The sequence below is a fragment of the Ixodes scapularis genome, unplaced genomic scaffold (genome assembly GCF_016920785.2).
Source record: "Ixodes scapularis isolate PalLabHiFi unplaced genomic scaffold, ASM1692078v2 ptg001200l_1__unscaffolded, whole genome shotgun sequence".
Classification (NCBI taxonomy): domain Eukaryota; kingdom Metazoa; phylum Arthropoda; class Arachnida; order Ixodida; family Ixodidae; genus Ixodes; species Ixodes scapularis.
In genome coordinates, this window is record NW_024610116.1 from 2184400 (window position 1) to 2193486 (window position 9087).

The following is a 9087-nucleotide window of genomic DNA, read 5'->3' on the forward strand; positions in this document are numbered from 1 at the left end:
GCCGCCACCACGTGGAGGGCGCAACCAGACATCCAATTTATATTTTCTGTATTTTTTTATGATTTTTTTAATAATTAGGCACGATTAGCGAAAATGTGGGCTAATAATCAGGACCTGGGACAGTAAACTCTATTTTGTACTAAAAATAACTGCCTAAATGTCTGCCAAAAGGGGTCAAAATACTCGTTTTTGACTATCAACAAATAAGTGATTTACCTATATTCAAACTTTTTTTATGGAAAATCAAAAGTGAAATTTAGAAAAAGGGCCTCGCTTTGCAAAGCAGAATATGTTTTTCTTTGCGGGCCTACAATTTTATTCATGTGTGCCAATCCCTAAGCGCTGTACCACTGTACTACCAGATGAACTTTGCCAAACTTAACTGTTTTTGTCACTTTTCACGTGAGCATTCCGAAAAAAGTTTAAGCCATACTACATTGAGATTTAGCGTAACTCTTTCGAACATAATTACAGACTGACGTAAAAAGTTTCAAATAAAGTGACCGAGTAGGCGCCCAAAACTTCGCGACTGAAGTGCTTCCGCGAAGTCAATTTCTCTAAAGTGAATATCTGTCAAAAAAAAAAAAAACGAAAAAAGGGCTTCCGTTCACAATGAACGCACTCTTCTTCTATAACATTCTAAAATTTGAAAGAACTTGCTCCAATAGTGCACCCTGTACCACTGTACTACGAAACCATGTTTTGCCGAAAAGGTCAATGTTCGCGGGTGCCCTCTGAATTAGCTTTTTGTACTACGAAAAGAAATCCTACACCAGATAAAAGATAATGTTGTACAGTACAAGATGATATATAACACATAATTTTAGCAAGATTGAACACGTCACAATCGCATTTCGAAAACGTGCGGAAAGCGTCATATGTCATGGCCGCCGTGGGACCGCAGCCTTAAGCGGTCTCGGAAGCAATGTGCTCGTAGCTCAGGGGCTAGGGTGTCGAGCTGCTGTGCCCAAGGTAGAGAGGTCCATTCCCAGTTGGCCGCGAAGCCTTTTTTCAGCGGTTAAAATGCATCTACGGCGGAGCGATTCAAATTCAAAACACGTGACCGGCGTGTGACCGGGGCGCAGCGCCCTCTTTCGGATGCAGCACAAAGCCTGTGCGACATCATGTGAGCGCCCACTGTCGGGCGCAACTCGAACCCTGTGACATCACACGTGAGACGCGCCGCAATTCAAATCCTTTGTTTGTGAGGGTAAAAGCGCTAAAAACAACAGACAAGTAAAAGAAACGTACAACACAGCGCGCTTTACTTGCAACTCAAGTTTATTCTCAGGAAACACACATATAAATACACCGTGAAATCGCGACATGTACTTCAAAAATGCGACATCACCCAATCAGTGTTCGTCTGTTCACTATCTACTTTAAGAAAGATTTGAAAAAACGCCACCTCAGCGCCAAACAGGGCTATAGATGGAGCGCTGACAGACGTTCCCTCAACGCACTCAGATATGAAAAAAGCTTCGGATATCTCCCTTGTCATTTTTTTTCGGTTTCATGCTAAGATAATGGTGTCAAACTTCGGGACACACCCACACCTGTCATAATACATAGCCAGATTTCCCGAGGGTGACGATCGAACTGACAGTGCATGCTCCCTGAGCCTATCGTTTATACAACGTCCCGATTTGCCTATGTATACTTTGCCACATGATATATGAATCTTGTACACCACGCCCTCGCTACACTCCACATACCTGTTCTAATGCTTCTTTTGACAGCCACCGACGTGTGTTTCCCCTCGTCCCACTTTTCCACACAATCTGCCCAGTTTTTGAGGAGCTGAGAGTAATACGGGTACCCCATGTTTTTGCCCCACTTTCTTTATACTGTGGCTCACCTTATGAACATAAGGTATTACAACTGGTCTACACCTCGGCTTCTCTCCTACAACACCACATCCTCCCCGTAGTTTCTTTATCAGGCCCTCTGTCAGCCCCAGAAGAAGTGTAGGTGGAAAGCCTCCTTCCTCTAGCTTTGATATCTGCAAACTGAAGCTGTCTTTTATCTTATGTGGGCAAGACTTCGTCAAGGCAGCTGTTTTTTACTTGTCTGTTGTTTTTAGCGCTTTTACCCTCACAAACATGGATCACCAACTAGCCCAAGTGCATACGCTTCTTTAAATCCTATGATTTGAAATGCGGCGACCCTGTGACATCACGTGAGCGCCCTCTGTCGAACGAAGCTCGGACCCTGTGACATCACGTGGTTGTTATCAGACAGCTGTCAACACCTGGTCAACCACGCTTGTGGTTTGAGGTCTGAGGTGGTTGTTATTAGATGACGACCGCAGCTGTCAACACCTGGTTAACCACAAGCTTGTAGTTTGAGGTTTGAGGTCTGCGGTTATGGTAAGTGGCACGCGCCTGACACGCAACGCGCACGTGACTTCACACCTATACCGAGCACGTGACTCGAGGGCGGGACCTCGCTGAGCTCCGATTGGTCACTGGCTAATGTCCTGTGGGCGGGGCCATCGATGCCCACTGCCTGGCATTGGTCACTGGGATGGGAGAAAGGGAAAGGTCCCCGCCCTACAGCGCTGTGATTGGTTGGATTGGGTTTGGCCCCGCCCTCCTGCACTGCGATTGGTCGGATCGGGTTTGGCCCCGCCATCCTGCGCTGTGATTGGTCGCTGTGCAAACTGGTACATGTTATCTATTACTGGCTTACCTTCGCCAGGTTTCTGGCGAAAGTCTTGCCGCTTCCAGTTTTTGCGCCTCACCTCCGAGTCCCCTATTTCAGGCGGCTTCCCCATCCCCTCTTTACCACCCCTGCGTGAACTGTGCTCGTTCGCGAGGTCGGCCGCTTTTTGTACGGAGTCTACGCCTGTCTTGTCATGTACCCATGCACGCATGGACTCAAAAAGCGTCTTATAAAACTGCTCTAAAGCGATGGTTTCCAGCATCTTTTCCTTACTCTCGTACGAGTCGACCCCCTTCATCCACTCGATGAGGTAGCACCGGAGCTCGTACGCGAATTCTGCGTAGCTGGTACCCGACCGTTTCGTCGGAACTTTTGCCTGAAGGCCTCTGCCGACAGACGATATCTTTTGAGCCAGCTGCTCTTGACTTTCGCGTAATCGTCCGTGTCTTCGGCAGAAAACCTCGCAATCACCTCGGCTGCTTCGCAAGGCAGCAAGCTCAATAACCTCCTGGGCCAGGAATCTTGGCGAAGCGAGCTTTTTCACATGCCCTTTCAAAATTAACAATATACAGGCCCATGTCCTGTTCAACCTTGTAGATCTGAATCAGCTTGGTCATGTCATAAAGATCATGACGGCCTGCTACCTGATGTCCAGATCCTACCGTCGTTTTCCTTAACTCAACCTCGAGCCGAAGTTTTTCTAGTTCCAAACTTGCACGAGTTGCTTCGTCTTCCTTTTGCGCTTCCAATTTTGCCCACATCCGTCCAGTTTCATCTTCCACCAAGTCTTCCTTCCTGATGGCGTTAATAATTTCCGACTTTTTCATCAAGCTACTTGTCTTTACCCCAAGCTCATCGTATAGACCGAGTAACTCCGATTTCAGCAAGCGTTCGAAATCCATGGCCGTAACTAATCTGGGTGCAAAACCTCTCTAACCTGGAAGTACTACGAAAATCCGCTTCCAAGGTAGACCCAAACGCGTCTGCAAGATTACACTTCTATCTTACAGACCTGGCGACAGAGAGGCAACGCAGGCACTCACCAGATTTTGAAGTTCACGAACCGCGGGTCCACCAGCGCTGCCACTCATCAGGAGTCGTTGGTCTCAATCCCAGCGGCTGCCAACCAGTTGTAGGGAACCCAGGGTAGTCCTTGTTGTCGGGCTCCGCCGGAGCCAGGTACCGACCAGGACATCAGGAGGATGGGCCTCGGAAGCCGGGTTAGTTTTCGATAGACGTTTAATTTACGTTTGTACTGTTGGTTGAAGACCACCATTGACACCATCGACGCCGGAAATTTCTTCACAAGCTCAGATCTCCTAGTTTCTTAAAAGAAAACAATTTCGACCGTCTCCCCGAACGACATTCACAAATTGCAGGCCCAGTACCCCAGGTAGCACACCGTGTCGGCCGGTATCGGGACTACGCCGGCCGGTCCCGGTAACAGGATGGCGGCGCCCGGCCATTGGCGCCGGTGAGCTACCGGCCCCGGCCGGCGTCGGGGTTTCGTCTTGCTCACTGGCCAGTTCAGCCGAAGAAGTTACAGTGACTGGCCGGCATCGGGTTTTTGCTGTCTTTGCTGGCCAGTCTTTCCATGGAGGTTCCAGTAACTGGCCGGCATTGGTATTTTGCTGTCTTTGATGGCCAGTATTTACATGGAAGTTCAGTAACTGGCCGGCATCGGCACTTTGCTGTCTCTGATGGCCAGTATTTACACGGAAGTTCAGTGACTGGCCGGCATCGGCGCTTTGCTGTTTAGGCTGGCGAGCCCCGCCATGGAAGTTCCGTTTACTACCCGACATCGTTTTATCTTTTTTTTTTTTTTTTTTTTGCCGTTTTTACTATGCAGTCAAGTCATTCAGATTCTGACGAACTGTGGCAATTCATGAATAGCGAGTGGAAATATTCGCATAGATCGATCCTTCGCAAATAACTGCCGACGCTGGTGTATTTGATCCCAGCATGGCAAGGCTGACGTGTTTTATTGCGAAAACGCGAGAGGAACATTTGCAGTTCAGGATTCGAGAATCTGACCACCAACGCCATGAAGAATAAATTACACAACGCCGAACGATACCTTTTCAGGAAGCTAGTTTAATTTGATGCACTATACTTAAGGTCGGTGGTATACGCACGTATTTGGCTCTGATAAGAAAATTAAAATAAAAACGGTATAGCGGAGAATCCGAATGAAGAGCAACAACCACAATTAACAAACACGTGGCATGATTGAGCACGCGCTTTGAGTTACAAAAACTATAATTTGCATTGCATTGCAGAATCTGGACAAGAAAGAGATGTGTGTATTGCTTATGACGCTACGAGAGGTACATAACTCTCCTGAGATCGTGTTATTGGTGATTTTAATTGAGTGTGAAAATATGCTATTTCAGTCAAGAATCGGCTGTTTTCTGTGGTAGTTACGATCATCTAACAGAAATATTTCAAATTTTGACATAGCCAGACGATCTGTCCCCCGGTAGCTTATGTTATATACGACATACCGCACCAAAAACAAAAAAAAACAAAAATATATAAAAACATTTTTTTATTTTTTTTTTTTTTAACACGATAAAGGCGTTGTGGATGTTTACACTGCCGGGTCGTGAATGTGACCCCTTGACGCTGCGAAACATAAATGTTCTAATACCGAACGATGCCGTCTCTGAAAGCTAGTTTAATTATCCGCACTGTTCTTGGATCTGAGGAATAAAAACATGTCTAGGCCTAATAAAAAAGTAAAACTGCGGAGCGCAACCTCGATAAGTACAATCAGGCGGCAGGCGAGGGAAATATCACTGATGTACCAGAAGAAAATTAAGTACTACTTTCCGTAAGTCAGAAAAATAAGAGATGTGCTTAATACGTACCGCGCTGTGAGCTCAGCTAAATAACTGTCTTAAAATAGCGGTATTTCTGTTTTAACAGTGGGTAAAGTTGACCACCTTCAGACAAACTTCGGCTGCATCACTGTGGCAGTTTGACCACTTACACATTTTCTCATTTTGCTCTCAGTATTCCCATTATTATAACCTTCTTTACTTCGTTGAAAGGACTTGCGCTGTTTGCCGACTACACTGACCCAGAAATTAGCACGGAGGGAGCGAATTATCCCGGCAAAACAAGAGGGCCACGGCTTGTGCATTCCATCAATTTAAATTTGGGCTCGCACTTCTTATTTCCACATTTTGCGTGATTTGTACCCTAAAGTAAGGGGCCGGCAACTGCAAAAGACATTAAAAAGATATTAAAAAGAAATAAAAAACGTAGGAAAAAAAAACAATAAAAAACTTCGCGCTTCCGGGATTCGAACCACCGACCACACGATCACCCGCATCGCGCGTTAACCACCAAGACCAAATCACCAAATCGGAAACGCGTTGTTTTTAGTAGTTTATATGTCTGCTGAGTTCGTTTGAATACATTGTACGGTTAGTTTCGTATGTAATTTTTTGTTACGTGTTCAGGACGTATTTCTAATATTGTGGCAATTTTTGCATACTCAATGATTTATTATTACTGTGTCTTTTAATAGTTTTTTAATGCGCTTTGCTGATCGTTTTATTGCAAGCGTGATGAAGATACGCGAACATAGAGAAGTCGTTAGACATCCATAATAGCCAACGAACGCGATCCAATCCAATCCGCAGCCTTGTTTTGCCGGACGCGCCGGACGTGTTGGCCATGTGTGTTTCACGTCTCTGTCTTGAGGTCAATTTACCGATTAGTCGTGATGCGTGGAGTTTAACTTAGTTTCAAATGTGTCCGAAAAAGAAGGAAGCGACTGTGAGCCGTGGAACTACGTCGAATCTGCTCAACAGCCAAGATCATGGCACGGTCGTTTCAAAGTAAGTTCCTTTCTTTGCCCGTTAGGGCTAGATTATTCTTTTTTCCGTTCAAAATGCTTGTTATTGTCTAGATCGCTTGCTTTTACCAGTATTACTAATTGTGCGCGAATGGTGCTATGCGAGGCTGTTTTGCTTCGTTCACAACTAGGCTGTGTACTCGGTCCAGGTCCATCAATAGCGGCGGAACTTTTTGGGAGATGGGGGGGGGAAGGCGGCGCCGGCGGCGGCCGCGGGCGTGCGGGCGTGCGGGCGGGCGTGCGGCCGGCTAGCCGGCCGGCTAGCCGGCGGGTGGAGGCGGAAAGGGGAGGGGGAGGGGGGGAAGTTTGATTGCCTCCCTCCACCGTATTGTTCACTGGTAAACTAGGATGTCTGGAAGAGCGCGGTGCCCCCCCCCCCCCCCCAAAAAAAAAAAAAAAAAAGCACTCAACTCAGCGCGGTGCCCCTCCATCGTCTAAGCTCTAGGTTAGACACTACGGGTGGATTCCGTGTGCGTATTTGCGTCCGGAGAGCTGAGCCAGGCAAAAGGCAGAGGAGGATCGAACAAGTCCGTAGCTTCCGCCGCGCAGTCGTCTGCAAACGGCTTTATTTTCGTGACTCGTTATCAGAAAAGAATTGTCAAAAATTGGTGCCGCGATGAATTCATCCCATGGTGATTTGCATAGCATACCGCTCCTGATCGCAAAACTTTGTGCCCACGAAATAATTTTTTGATGCCGCTTCTGGGGAAATTTACAAGCATGTCCTGGATTAAGGTAGTGTCTCGCCAGTTTATGAGAGGTATATTTAGTTCAGTGTAAGTATATAGTGTTAGACATGCCTCACCCAATCCCTGTATTTTTTCGTTTGGTACTGCCTTGAGCGAATGGTGTAGGTTGTAATTGTTTTAGTTGTTGCATGATTGTAGTAAGGTGGTGAGCTTTACTAAATGAACAGCTTGAAAAACAGTTCACCACAAAAGGCAAGGAGACAAGCAGAGTTACGTGTAAACCATACGCAAGCGCAGACTCTCGACTCGCATGAACAGAGAAGAAAAAAATAAAGAATGCGGAAGGAGCTCAAGCACAGGCCCAAGTGGAATGCGCCGATTCACCCATTAGCAAGAGCAGATTTTAAAACCATACTTTCCTTGTCTGTTAAGGCAACAGATTGATGGCCAATACATAAAGACAGCTTAATCTCTCTCTAAAGTCTACGATGAATTGTCACCTACTTATGCACTATTTACACTGCTCGTGTGTCATCCTTATAGCCTCGTCCCACTAGAGCGACAGACAGCAACAAACGACAGCGACACACGACGAGCGACACACGACGCACGCTGTCCCACCTGGCGGACACGACGCAGGACACGGGGACGAGGAAACTTCTTTCCTAGTGGGATTGGAGTTGTCAACAAAACACTTCAATATACACAGATAAACAGTCTGGCGATGCGGTTTTCATATTTTGCTCTTTGGGCATTAAATGCGCCGACAAACACGGTGAAAGTGGAGACAATTACTTTGTTTCTTGATTAAAGCTTCCGCTTCTCTTCATTTGCCGTTGGCGACTTTCCACAAACAGTCGTGACAATTGACACTAAACTTTTTCTGAACTAGAATACCCGAATCGTTCCTTTTTTTTTTTTTTGGGGGGGGGGGGGGGGGGTCTTTCGAGCAATTCTAAGTTAGCACCAAGGAATTTCACCCTGATTTTGAGGATGTTAAAAACTTCATATCCGAATGATCGAGGGCAGGCGTTTTATGGGGGACAATACAGCATCCCGATCATCACAGAACGTAATGACAAGTCTCGTCTGCCGGAATGGCTTGCCGCGGAACGTCGTGTCCTACTTCGTGGTGAGCGGTCTTTGGTCAGTCCTCGAACATGGGTGTATCCATCCTGATTTAGGGGCGTAGACCTCGGCGTCTTGAAGCACCAAATCGCGCACCAAGTTTTTGCTAGCAAAACCAGCCACAGACAAGCCTTTCGCAACATGACTGCCCAGCGCCAGCAAGCAAGCCGCGCCCGCGACCACTATGAGCAATCGAGGGACTGGAACTGCGGGAACGAGGAGAGGCCGCCAAGGGCTTCTCTGAAGGTCGAGCGGTGGAGCAAGCCACGGGAGGAAGGGTGGAAGGGTGGAAAGAGAAGCTACAGAGGGCACAAGCGGGCGAGGAGAATAAGTTTGTATCCAACAGATGTTCCTCGGTGGGACTGCTTGCTGCGCTTCAAGTCCAACAACAGACAAGAACTCGTCCGTCGTCGATGGTTTGTCGGCGATTGTCGTGGGTGTTGGCCGTTGCAGTGGGACAGCATCGGCGACACGGAACTTTGTGGTGTCGTCGGACAAAAATCGGTGTTTGTCACTCTAGTGGGACGAGGCTTTTAGAGAAAACGTGAATAATTAGCAGGTACTGTGAAAAACATACAAGGGAATTATTTTAGGCCTTTATTATTCATAGTATGGCCACCAATGTGTTCGCACATCCGTCTGTTACCTGAGCTGCCAAGAAAATCGTGTTTACAGTCTTATGCATATGGGTGGGAGTCAGCACGTTCCACTTGGACCTGTTCGAACTTTTGCTAAAGCTCC